The sequence below is a fragment of the Staurois parvus genome, unplaced genomic scaffold (assembly GCF_062004578.1).
Source record: "Staurois parvus isolate SC_StPar_1 unplaced genomic scaffold, SC_StPar_1.0 ptg000147l, whole genome shotgun sequence".
NCBI classification, from domain to species: Eukaryota; Metazoa; Chordata; class Amphibia; order Anura; family Ranidae; genus Staurois; species Staurois parvus.
In genome coordinates this window covers 26794466-26808331 of record NW_028317943.1, presented here as the reverse complement: position 1 = coordinate 26808331, position 13866 = coordinate 26794466, and the positions used below count along the sequence as shown (strand labels likewise).

The 13866-nt window shown below is 41.4% G+C and overlaps 1 protein-coding gene across 12 annotated transcripts in view; it reads left to right on the top strand.

Moving 5' to 3' along the window:
- GRIP1 (glutamate receptor interacting protein 1) overlaps nucleotides 1-13866 on the top strand; it is an 892229-nt gene that overhangs the window by 672480 nt on the left and 205883 nt on the right. The window lies entirely within an intron of this gene.

Genomic DNA, 13866 nt, shown 5'->3' with positions numbered 1-13866 from the left:
TGGGAGAATTGATATTTTCAGGAGATTGTTCTGCCCAAACCAAGAGCACATCCCCACATCTCATTTATGCAACAAATCACAGAATTTGAGGAATGCACCTTTTACATGCCTCACACAAAAGAGCTCTCAGAAGACCTACGATCAAGAATTGTTGACTTGCATGAAGCTGGAAAGGGTTACAAAAGTATCTCCAAAAGCCTTGATGTGCATGTGTCCACGGTAAGACAGACTATCTACAAATGGAGAAAGTTTAGCACTGTTGCTACTCTCCCTAGGCGTGGTTGTCCTGTAAAAATGACTGCAAGAGCACAGCGCAGAATGCTGCATGAGGTAAAGAAGAATCCCAGAGTGTCAGCTAAAGACCTACAGAAATCTCTGGCACATGCTAACATTTTTGTTGACACATCTACAATAGGGAAAACATTAAACAAGAATGGAGTACATGGGAGGACACCACGGAGGAAGCCATTGCTGTCCAAAAAGAATATTGCAGCATGCTTGAAGTTTGCAAAAGAGCACCTGGATGTTCCACAGCGCTACTGGCAAAATATACTGTGGACAGATGAAACCAAGATTGAGTTGTTTGGGAAGAACACACAACACTATGTGTTCAGAAAAAAAGGCACAGCACACCAACATCAAAACCTCATCCCCACTGTAAAACATGGCGGAGGGAGCAACATGGTTTGGGGCTGCTTTGCTGCCTCAGGGCCTGGACGGATTGTTGTCATTGATGGGAAAATGAATTCCAGAGTTTATCAAGACATTTTGCAGGAAAACGTACGACCATCTGTCCGCCAACTGAAGCTCCGCAGAGGATGGGTGATGTAACAGGACAATGACCCAAAGCATACAAGTAATTCAACAAAACAATGGCTGCAACAGCACAGAATACGCCTTCTGGAGTGGCCCAGTCAGAGTCCTGACCTCAACCCGATTGAAATGCTGTGGCATGACCTTAAGAGAGCGATTCACACCAGACATCCCAAGAATATTGCTACACTGAAACAGTTTTGTGAAGAGGAGTGGTCCAAAATTACTCCAGATTGTTGTGCAGGTCTGATCTGCAACTACAGGAAACGTTTGTTTGAGGTTATTGCTGCCAAAGGAGGGTCAACCAGTTAAGTCCAAAGGTTCACATACTTTTTCCTCCCTGCACTGTGAATGTTTACATGTTATGTGCAATTAAACCATGGCAACATCTAATGTTTGTGTAGTATTATGTTCAGCAGACTGTGTTCTTCTATTGTTGTGACTTAGATGACGTTCAGAGCACATTTTATGCCCAATTCATGCAAAACTCCACGTAATCCCAAGGGGTTCACATACTTTTTCTTGCAACTGTATTTGGTTTAGGTCAATTATGCAAGATATAACTAGAAGGCAATTTGCCAGAAGCTTGAGGACAGTGTATAATAGGGAAATAGGGCAGTAGCTGGCACCAGGAGAGGGGTCTTTCCCTTCTTTAGTTATGACAGTTATGTGCCCTAAATAAGTCCCTAAAGATAAGGAAGTGGCCCTCATTTAGGGCTTTAAGGAAGTGTGGTGTTAACTGGGACATACATGTCTTGTAGTACAAAAGTGTGAAGTCATCCAGCCCAGGGGATTTGTCAGGTTTGGTGGAGCAGATGACTGTGTCAAGTTCCTTTTATCAATATGAGTGTTTCTAGGTCCTGTGGCAGGATAGAGTCTAAGGCTACTTTCACACTGATCTGTAGTAAATAAGAGGCAAAATACACATATGCATTTTTGCCGCATTTTTCCCACGTTTGTGGCACGTTTTTTACAGGACACGTAACTCAAACAACACACCAAAAACGCAATTTTCTAATGCAAAAGTGGAAGGAAAACTGATCCATGTGAAAGCAGCCTAACTTGGGCATATTAGATAAGAGAAAGTATGTATTTGTCTTCCTTATGTATAAGTTGGGGTATTGTATCTCTTGTTGTTACCTCCGAGGCTCTAATAAAAGGAATAAAAAAGCCAAAAGCATTCACAATCTCTTGGTGGTGCACAGCTTGATTCATAGTAGTAGAGATGAATGGGACATAACATGTGACTTGTTGGGCCTTAATAGATTTAGCTAAGAGATGGCCACATTTTTTTCCCTGTTCGTAGAACAGTTTGTAAAACCGAATGAGGGTGGCCTTGGCTTTGTAGGAATGAAGAAGGGTAACGTGGTGCCTAAAAGATGTCCGTTCTTTCTCTGTGTGAGTGATCTTCAGTTAATAATCATCTGTAAGGAGTTGGCTAAGTTTAGCTTCCCTTCCACTTTTGACTGTAGGTGCTTGACTAATGGATGAGTGGTTTGTGTGCTTCCCGCACTAAGATGAGGTTGCTATCCTTAGTTTAGGTAATAGAAAAATACAGGGATTGGACACAATTATGAAAACACCAGGTAAAAGAATTAAATGGTTACCTAATATGGTGTTGGTATATATTAAATAAAAAACAATGTGCGCTATCAAACTAGTGCATAAGCTAATGAAATAGAGCCGCTGCAATAACACTTAAAAGATGATCCCACACTTAAAACATAAAACATACATAAATAGTGTTGCGCTAACTCATATAGACATAATAGTTCATAAACAGATTCAAACATGATAGTTCAATCCAAATATGAAATATAAATATACATATAAAGTGCTTGAATGATGAAAATCAATTAAGGTGCTTGAATGGTGAAGAATCACTACAATGTGCTCTGAATAAAGTAAGTCTATTTGAAAAACACGATGTTCCACCTTAACTCAATGCTCCTCCACCTAAAAATATATATGGATGGCCGCTCACCTCCTACTGTGGACCTATAAATTAATACAGGTCAACGAAGCATGGTAATTCCAAAATGATGCTCTAGATGACAGCAGAGAGCTGATGACAGGCACCACCTTCAATAACATTATAAAATGGGACTCTTCTCAGCTCAACTCCACATATAAAAAGAACAGAGGATATCTCCCATAGTGTAATACTGTTTTAATTCCACATAAAATAATTCCAGAGTGTCACTCACATGATAGAAGCAGTAAAATAGCGATTTGCAATTCAAAACTTCCACTCTGTAAAAAGCCGCCAATGACATCACTAGGCTCTGACCCCACTCGTTATGCCACCAGCCACGTGGCTTCGTCAGGGAAAACCTGGTAATATGGTATTGGACTGCCTTTTCATTCAAGATGGCCTGAATTCTCCTGGGAATTGACAGATATAAGTCTTGGATGGTGGATAATGGAATCTGATACCACTCTTCATGCAAACATTGTTCAGGTTCTCGCAGAGATGCCAGAGGTGGAAAACAAGTCCGAACCTTGTTCTCCAAAATTTACCTTAGTGGCTGTATGATATCGAGGTCAGGTGACTGCTGTACCCAGGGAAAGTGTGGGACTTCGTCTGCATGCTCATCAAGCTGCAATTTGCCAACACCAGCTGTGTGAATCAGGGCATTATTGTCCTGGTAAGTGGCGCTGTATTCAGGAAACATTGTCTGCACCATAGGGTGAACATGGCCATGTTCCCCCACACATATACACGTCCGGTGGTTGGGAACAGTGTGAAGCTTGATTGATCGGACCATATTAGTCTTCCATTAATCGATAACCTTTGATACTGTACCTCATGACACGGCAAATAGATTGGAACAGAGGCACCCGCTAAGCAGGCACCAACAATGTGCCCTCTTTGAGACTCAGTAAGCTCTGACATGACTCCATATTTGTAGCAGCGCATGCAGTGACTGACGAAAGTGAGGCTTCCCACCTGTTAGCTAGGTGTCGCATCACACAGTGGAAGCAAGAGTGTTATATCACTTCTGCTTTCAACACAAAACATGTCATCATTTTCACATCTGCAAATCATGTAGTGTTTCCATATTTTTGTCCAACTCTTGTATAAGCCTAATTCTCTAACTATATCATTTTGGATTTGGGGTTCTTGAAGTAGGCTGTCATTTAGACACCAGTATAATGCCCTGGGGGTTACTGTGGAAGATAGCTGTAGTTGAATAGAGACAGGGGCATTGTCAGGCACCATGATGTTGCCTATGTCAACTGTCAGAGGGATGTCATTAGGCCAATTCAAGAAGAGGTCTATGTGTGAGAATATTACATGTGGAGAGGAGTAAAACATAGTCCCGTTCAGCGTTTAAAGATGTCATCTTGAATTTGTCCATGAGGCCACCCGAGAATTGGGGAGAAAAGAATAGGTGAAGAGATGGGTGGGGGGGATAGGGTGAAGTGGATCTAGGTTAAGAAGATAGGGTCAGAAGTGGGAGTAAAAAAAAGATCAGGTAGGTTACTCAAAGATAGAAGTGTAATTATACCCAAATACCCAAACCAGTCAGGTCTGGTCAGTTCTGCGTGGGAAAAGTTACCACAGAAGCAATTGAGGCACACCTAGGGTATTAAACATGCCAGGTAGTTTTGGGTGTAAGGACGTATAACGTGTGTTCTGCAAATTGTATGTACAGTGCTCAGCATAAATGAGTACACCCCGTTTGAAAAGTAAGATTTTTTAATCAATGTCTCAATAATTTCTTGTTTAGCTCATTACATGAAATTAAGGTTAATAATATAACTTAGATTACACAATCTTCAGTTTTACTCAAATGAGTTGATACAAAAATGAATACACCCCACAACAAAAACTATTACATCTAGAAGTTTGTATAACTTCCATGATTTGTAAGGACAGCACCATGTCCTCTAGGGATGGAATGAACAAGTTGGCGACATATTGCAACATCTATCTTTTTCCATTGTTTGAGAACAACTTATTTTAGATCCTGGATGCTGGATGGAGAGTGATATTCAACTTGTCTCTTCAGAATTCCCAGTAGGTGTTTGATTGGGTTCAGATCAGGAGACTTAGATGTGTCATTGTAATGTTGGAAACGGAGTGATGGTAGCATCTTCTCTTTCAATATAGAGCAGTACATCTGTGATTTCATGATACATAAATGAAATGCAGTTCTCCGACACCAGGAGCACTCACGCAGTTCCCCAGAAGGACACTGCCACCCCCATGTTTCACTGAGGGCATGCATTTTTCTTTGTACTCCTCACCTTTGCCATACAGTTTTGAAGCCATTAGTTCTAAAAACATTTATCTTGGTTTCATCATTCCAGAGTACAGCGTCCCAGTAGTCTTCTTCCTTTTTAGCAAAAGCCCTGGCAAATTCAAGGCAGGCTTTTTTGTGCGTGAGCTTTGGGAGAGGCTTCCTTCATGGACGACACCCATTCATGCCATTCCTCTGCAGTGTACGCCATATTGCATCACGGGAAACAATCACCCCAATTTGACTTTCTACTTCTTTAGCTAACTGCAGTGAACTTACATGGCGATTTTCTTCAACCCTTCTCATCAGAAGACGCTGCTGTCGAGATGTTAACTTCGTGGAAGTTTCTGTGAGATGGTTGCAGTCCCATCTTTGTTAAATTTTTGTATCAGTTTTGCTACAGTATTCTGACTGATAAGTAAAGCTTTGCTGATCTTCTTGTAGCCTTCACCTTTCTTGTGTAAAGAAATCATTTTCTTTCTCAGGCCTTGTGACATTTCACTTCCATGTGGTGCCATTGCTGACAGCAGGAAATGGGAAGGGGTTTTCTTTAAGTAGCGCCCTTTTATAATCAGCTGTCTTGTGGACACCTGTTTAATGAATAATTAGACTCATCTGCAGTTGAATACTTGTTAATTAGGATATTGTTGTTTAAAATTTAGCTTTGCACCTAAGACTTTCATTTGAGTGTATTCATTTTTGCAACATGGTCTTGATTTAATTTTTTAGGAAAAAAATGTTTTTGTGTGTGCAAATTAACAAATCTTGTTTGCAATCAGTGGCCCCCGTTTGTGGGAGTATTTTGTAGTATAGTGTCCCATAGAAAAAGGTTGATTCAGAAAGGAAAGGTTCTCTGACAAATCTTGGGGTGTACTCATTTATGGTGAGCGCTGTAACTATATTGTAAAAAAGAGCAAACCCAACAGACTGAAAACATTTCTTTCCTATTGAGTCATTTCCCTTTTAAGAAAGGCACAGAAGTATATAATATAAGAATTAATGGTGCACCGAAATGAAAATTCTGGTGCCGAAACCGAAAATTCAAAATGCACTTGGCCGAAAACCGAAATGCACAGTTTTTAAAAATTAATGTATATTTTTTGGAAACAAATACACTTTGATTAAAAAAAACAATATATACCCCAATTGTTTTGTAAAATATGTAAGAGGATGGTACGGTGAGTAAATAGATACCCAACATGTCACGCTTTAAAATTGTGCACGCACCACACCTAAAGTCTTATTATATTGCCTCTCTTATCGACCAACTTTATTTTTGGTGGAACCCAACTAATGAAAAATCGTGGTCCCTCATGGAAACACTTTTTCTCTTTCCTCTCACACCATGCAATCTACTCCTCCTTCCACATATACCTCCACCTAAACCACTACTTAAACACCCATATATCAAGGCCTCCCTTCAAGCATGGTATGACATCCAATCGTCTAAATCTCTAGAAACCAAACTAGTACATTCCCCACTCAATACGCTACTCCTAACTACACCCTCCCTAAACCTACAACGATGGGACAATTGTGGTATAACTCATATACAGGACCTATGCATAGACCATAAACTAAATACTTTTTCGACTCTACAAAATAAATTTAACCTTCCCAACACTGAATACTTCACCTACTTGAGAATAACACACTCTCTACAAACAACAAAAATCCCGCTCCTTTCAAAAATCCCCTCGACCGCATATAATTTTTTCAACAAAGCAAAATACCCAAAAAAAGGCATCTTAATTTTTTATGCTCACACAACAAATACACACTTTACCCTACACACCACATCCCTAACCAACTGGGAGAAAATTTTCTTGCATCCAATAACATTACAAAATTGGGAAAATATCTTTAAAACTACATACAAAGCGTCCAAATGTAGCTCACACTGGGAATCTTATATGAAAATTTTACACAAATGGTACTTAACACCCACCAAACTCTCTCTATACTGCCCAAAGCATTCCCAAGCTTGTTGGAGACTCTGCGGTGAACCGGGATCCACATTCCACATATTATGGATGTGTAAATCACTCAGATCCTACTGGAATAAAATCTTTCAGTTGATCTCAACACTTACGGGAACTCCAGTTGCCCCAAACCCTGCCCTAGCCCTTCTGCACATTGGAATAATCGATTTCCCAAAAGACTCTCGTACCGTCATTATCCACACCTTGGCAGCTGCCAAAATTAATATCACCAAACTATGGAACACCACTAAAACTCCCTCTATCAACTCTCTAATAACAGACCTCTATTTCCAATGCGATATGGAAAAAAGATCAGCCCTTAATAACTCCACATATCACTCATTCAAATTTCATTGGTCCCGCTGGTTACAAAACCCAAACTGCTCTGTTAAATCCTGATACACCATTCTTCTGTTTAACATTTAGAACCTTATCCCTAGACTGGCGCACTTTCCCCTCCCCCTTCCTCCTCCCCATCACTTCTTACACTCCTTTCCCTCACCCCCCCCCCCCCTCTACGTTGCAACCTGCTCACCATAACACGGTTCAGATCTAACATAATATACCTCTCATGACTATACATTACAACCTATATAATCCCCAGCCAATTGGTGGGTATTCTTCAACAAAACAATGTGTATTGTTAATCCTACTATGAACCGTATTGCAGTATTGTATTTTTCTGTTATGTCAAAATCCTTTAATACAAATTATTGAACTATAAAATCGTGCACGCTCGTGGAATGGCATGAAGCTGCGGTACATAAAAATCTCCATGGGTGATGCTTTAAAAATTTTTGCAAGTTAGCAGTGTAAAGTTACAGAGGAGGTCCAGTGCGAGAATTATTGCTCTTGCTCTGACGTTCATGGCGATACCTCACTTGTGTGGTTGAACACCATTTACATATGTGGGCATGGCCTAAGTATGCGTTCACCACTATGTGTGAGCACAAGGGGATGGGGGCACTTTAAACTTTTTAAAAAATATTGTAATCAATTTTATTCTGATCACAAGAAATGCATGCATCCCTTGTGACAGAAATAATTAGTGACAGGTCCTCTTTATCGAAAGATGCGGGGTCAATAAGACCCCACATCTCCCCTCTGCAATGTAAAGGATTGGAACAAAAAAAAAAGCATTGATCTGGTTCCGGACATTTTTTTTTAAAGCACTAGAAGTGACATTGCTCCGTTTCTCCACGGGCATAGAGATGTGTGGTGGCCATCTTTACTTCACTCATCTCTATGACCAGCGTCGGCATCGATGGTTTCTCAGGTAAGACTGAACTACCAAATGGCGGGTGGCGGCGAGGGATGGGAGGCTTTGAGGGGCGGGGTTTTTTTTCGGCACCCGTATCGGTGCTTTTTCGTTTTCATTTCGGCCGACAGCCGAAAGGGGTGTTTTTTTTGGCTGAAACATTTCGGCCACCGGAATTTCGGTGCATCCCTAATAAGAATCTTTATTGTCCACTGAACACCATAGGAGGCATGGGCCCAAGGATCAGCCCCCTACAATATGTGACAGTGGGTGGGGTGTGGGGGGCTGTACGGGTAAAGGAGAAGAGGAGGTTCAACCCATCCAGGGAATCGCTGTTGTGTCCTCCTTAGCTATGCACTTTGAATTGTGGCAGCGTGTACAAGGAGAAAATCCCTGGCTTGCTGCCACAAGGAGGTGGGGAGAGGGGTCTAAAGCTGAACATGTTACATGGTACACTCTAAATATGGCTGTAACATGTTTAGAAAGGTGAACTTATCCTTTAAGAACATTTCAACTGTGCAAAAAAACAGGTAACCAACCCTCCTTTCCCTTGTAATAATTTAAAAGCTTCTTGCCAATATGCATTTTCAGTTATTGGCAATGCTGACACAGAAGGTTATATTACTCTTGCAAGAGCTTAATCAATTTCCTCTTGATTTTCAAGTGTCATTTTGTCTATAAATGAAGGTATTGTGTATTTTTGTGAGAGTGGTTTGCAACACTTCCTTAAAGTGTTACTAAACCCGGGACCCTGCATTCACTATATCTGGTCTCACACAGAACATGGAAATGAAATTATTTTAGTAAATATAAACTGCTAAATACCTTTTCTCATCAGGAGTTAGAGCAGTCTTGTGATGTCTATCAGTGTCCAGCAGAGCACATGTTAAAGCTTGTAGGAGGTGTTTACATTCTACTCTATTAGTATGCAGAACCCCTGACCTTTGTCTGGACAGTGCTGATTGGCCCTCTGCTGATCACAAGCACTATCCCAAGAAAAAAAAACCCTCTCTAGCAATACACATCAAACTGAACTTGTGCAGAGTGTCTCCACACATTTTGCATTTCTGGGTAGGGGGCACGCCATTCATGGCCACGGCTGTTAATCACCAGGTTCCGGGTGGTGATTACTTGCCGGCGCCTGGTGATTACCGAGGATTTCCGACGGGGAGGAGAACTGTTTTGTTTAAGAACAATTCTCCCTGTCAGCTCGAGCAGAGTGCTTTAGATGGCTGTTCACAGCACAGCCATCCAAAGCAGTGTGCTTACAGTGAAGCACACAGACACCGCCCCATAGTAAAACACACTGGAGATGTCAGTGACACCAAGTCAGTTCCCCCTAAGTGTCAGAATGTCTGCCACAGTCCTGATGAGTCGCTAATCGCCGCCATTACTAGTAAAAGTAAAAAAAATAATAAAAAAATCCCAGTGTGTATTTACCTCCATTTATAAATGCTATACCTTTCATGTAAACCAATTAATTTACACTTATTGGGATTTGTTTAGCAAAGACATGTAGCAGAATACATTTTGGTCTAAACTTATGACAAAATTTGATTTTTTTAAATTTTTTTCCTGGACATGTTTAATAGCAAAAAGTCAAAAATATAATTTTTTTTCCTCAAAATTGTTGGTCTTTTTTTTTTTTTTTTTTTTTATAGCACAAAAAATAAAAATCGCACAGGCGAGCAAATACCACCAAAAGAAAGTTCAATTCATGGGAAAAAATGGACTTATGTAATATAAGTCAGTTAAAGTTACGCAGCGCCGTAAATGCAAAAAATCACCTGGTCAGGAAGGGGGGTAAATCTTCTGGAGGGAAAGTGGTTAAAGGTTAAAAAAAAGATAAACTAATGTGTCATACAAATGAACCCTCTTGTTTATCAGTTAAGGCCTGATAGGACAAAAAGTATTATCAACTGTAGGACGTACAAGATAGAGCCCACACGCAAATATACTGGAGCTTTTCCCCTGCAGTGCCCGTTAGTGGCAGAAATCATATTTCTCTTGTTTGAGAACTGCATTGAGAAGTACAGTGTTACTTGAACTGTATTCCTGGATTTTCTTGTCTTCAGCTGAGAGAACTTGCAGTAATTTAAGACTTTACATAAAGCCTCCAGAAATCTTTCATCACGGTCTTTAATGTTATATAGTTTGAATGCCACGTCATAGATATATTAATGATTGTAAAAGAATATATTTTGCTCTTTTTTTTCAGTTTGTCTGGGGAAAAAAAAGGATTTGGAAAAAAAACAGTTTCCAAATGTTTCCATTTCTTCAAGGCCTTCCAATCTCTAGGCTGCAAGCTGAAAGGAAGGACCTCCAAGGTGATATTCTCTGAAATATTACCTGTGTCATGAGCAACTCAGGAAAGACGGGGAGATTAGAGAACTAAATTCATGGCTAAAGACCTGGTGTAAGAGGGAAGGATTTGGGTTTCTAGAGCACTGGGCTGACTTTTCATTGGAAGGGGGTCTGCTGTGCTGGGGGAGAGGTTTATGGGGAGGCTGGAGGAGTATTTAAACTAGGATCGAGGTGGGAGGGAGACTAAGATTATAATGGGGTAGACAGATCAGACAGGGGTCAGTTCTTTTTGGTGGGTGGAATGGGGAAAGATGGGGGGGGGGGCTATGGCAGGTGATAAGAAGGTTCCCATGTCACAAACAACCATTGGAATTGGTACCATTTTTGTATGAAAATTAAAAAATATGCAAAATACGTGTGCACAAGCTGTCAGTGAATTAATGTTTGTTCACCAATGCCAGGAGTCTGCTAAGCAAAATAGATGAGTTGGAAGCTTTGGTACATGAACAGAACTATGATTTAATTGGTAATGCTGAATCTTGGCTTCATTCTTCACATGACTGGACCATTAATATTCCTTGCTATGTTCTCTTTCAAAGAGACAGAGTAAAAAGGAAAGGTGGTGGTTTCTGTCTCTGTGAGAAGTGATCTCAGAGCGAGTGTGAAAGAGGACCTAGTTGATGGAGAGTGTGATGAGGCTGAAGCATTATGGGTGGAATTGCACATGGGGGTGCGTATTACAAAGGTAATCACTGGAGTTTGTTATAGCTCTCCCAGTGTAATGAGGAGGTGGAAACTCAGCTCCTTGCACAGATCAAAAGGGCTGGGACAGTGATAATAATGGGGGATTTTAACTACCCAGAAACTGACTAGAGTAATGGTACTGCAGGAACAGTTAGAGGGCAAAAATGTATAAATCTTCTACAGGACAATTTTATGGTACAGTTTATAGAGGCCCCAACTAGGAATGCAGAGCTTATTACGAATGTAATATATATACGAATGAATATATATATATATTGGTTACATCTTCTTTATGTAAATATTTTTAATGCACCCTTTTAACCTTTTGGTAATAAATCTTACTTTCTGAAAGTGTTCAATTGTTTCTATAGCTCTTAATTGCAACTTACGAATTCCTGCCTCTAAAAGAGCGCTACTATGAGTATTTAACCCTCTGTATAACCGGTCTGTAGAGATAGCTGGATACTGACGGTTAACCAATCATCCTAGTGTATTGCTGAGTTTCCTCCTCCTCTGTATAAAAAGGAGGTGGTGGAAGTGTGAAGGGTTAATTGCGTAATTAACCTGAACCAGTAACAATCGCATTCAGGCTGCCGGTACGTCGATCGTTGTCCAATTAACCGGAACATCGGTGTGCAGGGTGCAGCTGGATGTGGCATTGTTACGCACTTGACAGCGTGGTTTTAGATTGGCTAGTCCTTCGGTCACGAGTTTGGTGAGAAGGGCTGGGGTCTGACGCCGCGTCCGTCACAATAGTCACTTCCGGTATGCTGCAGAGTTGAAGGTTTCTGCACATCCAGTTTTTAGTCTTGGTACAAAGTTGAATCTGCGTAAACTGGTAGACTCTAGGTCTGTAAGATGAGTTTCCTGTGAGGAAGAAGTTGTTTACAGTGACTAGAACCTGGCATCTGTTTGGACAGTGTGTTCCTGTAGTTCTTTGATTTTGTGTTTCAGGGACTCCAAAGAGCTTTCCTTGTTTCAACATCAGTAGGGTGTCTGAAAGGTTGCTCAGAACACCATATTATCTTAAAGTGTGACTAAACCCACAACAGTAAAATCAGTCTGTATATGCAGTAAAGCATGCTTGTTATACTCACTGTGGAACCTAAAGGGTTAATTGTCTGCATTGTGTAAAAAATGTTGTTTGATCCTACCCTTCTGCCAGTATCTCCCTCTTATCTCCTGATAAGACATATCGTGTGGAGATGCTCTGCTCAAGCTCAGTTTAGTGTGTATTGCTAGAGAGGTTTTTTTTTTCTTGGGAGAGTGCATGTGATCAGCACAGGGCCAATCTGCACTGTCCAGACAGAGTTCAGGGGTTTTGCATCCTAGAGCAGAAAGAAAACTCCTCCTACAAGCTTTTACATGTGCTCTTCTTAACACTGATAGAAGTCACAAGACTGCTATATACTGCTGATGAGAAAAGGTATTTAGCAGTTTATATTTACTAAAATAATTGCATTTCCATGTTCTGTGTACTGTGGGAGACCGAATATAATGAATGCAGGGTCCTGAGTTTATTAACACTTTATAGAATCTGCCCTTATGACGCAGAGCTCTGTCTCACACGTCTTCAATCTTCAATGGTCAGCCACGCCATATGCAAGGATTTTCTCAGTGAAGGACAGTGTTGACAGCAAGAGCCAAGAGAGCCCCTCAGACAGCCTGCAGTGCCCAGCAAACAGACTGCTGCCCCCCCCCCAGTTCATAAAAAGCTCTATCACTTCCCAGTAGTGGCAAAGGTGGTCTGCACCCCTCCTGCCCTCATACAAAACTCCATCACTTTCCAGTGGCACAGGTGGCTTGCACCCTCCAGCCAGCCTGCGTTCATACAAAGCTCAATCACTTTCTTCCTGGTAATGACACAAGTGGCCTCGGTTGCCTGTATCTAGCACCAACCCGTGTGGATTGTCCGTCACAGCCTGTCTCCTCCTCTGCAGTCGGTCTGTGACCGTTCCGATGCCTGCAAGCAAGGTTTCAGCTCTGCTTCGCTCCAGCTGCTCGGCTCCTGCCTGTTTATAGCGGCTGTGGTTGGTGGCGGCAGCTAGAAATGCACCAATGTTGACATTCATGATGTCATCACAACACAGCGTGAAGTGAACATGCTCGCCTGAGTCTCCAGCGCTACCTCGCGCACTCACGCACAGCCTCTGCCAGAGTCCATAGGACCCACCCCTTGCTGGCGTGGCTCGGAACACATACTTGGTGACTTGGATGGTCTTGGCTTGGGTGCCTCCAGAACTGCACAAGCCAAGCCATCACAGCCATTTTTTCCTTGACACATTTAATATCTTACGGGCATTTACCTGCAATTGAAAAGTGCCCAGTTTTTACTAACTGCCCCTAACAATATGGACGGTTGGCAACACTGGTGGAGGAGTGAAGAGGAAGGAGAGGATGGGTGTCTGGAGATTTTCATAGATACTGCTCTCAACCCATGCAGTACCAGAAATTCACAGTTGAGAGGAAGATCCAGTATCACGAACGAGAGAAATTCTACAATAAGAAGCAGCCAACA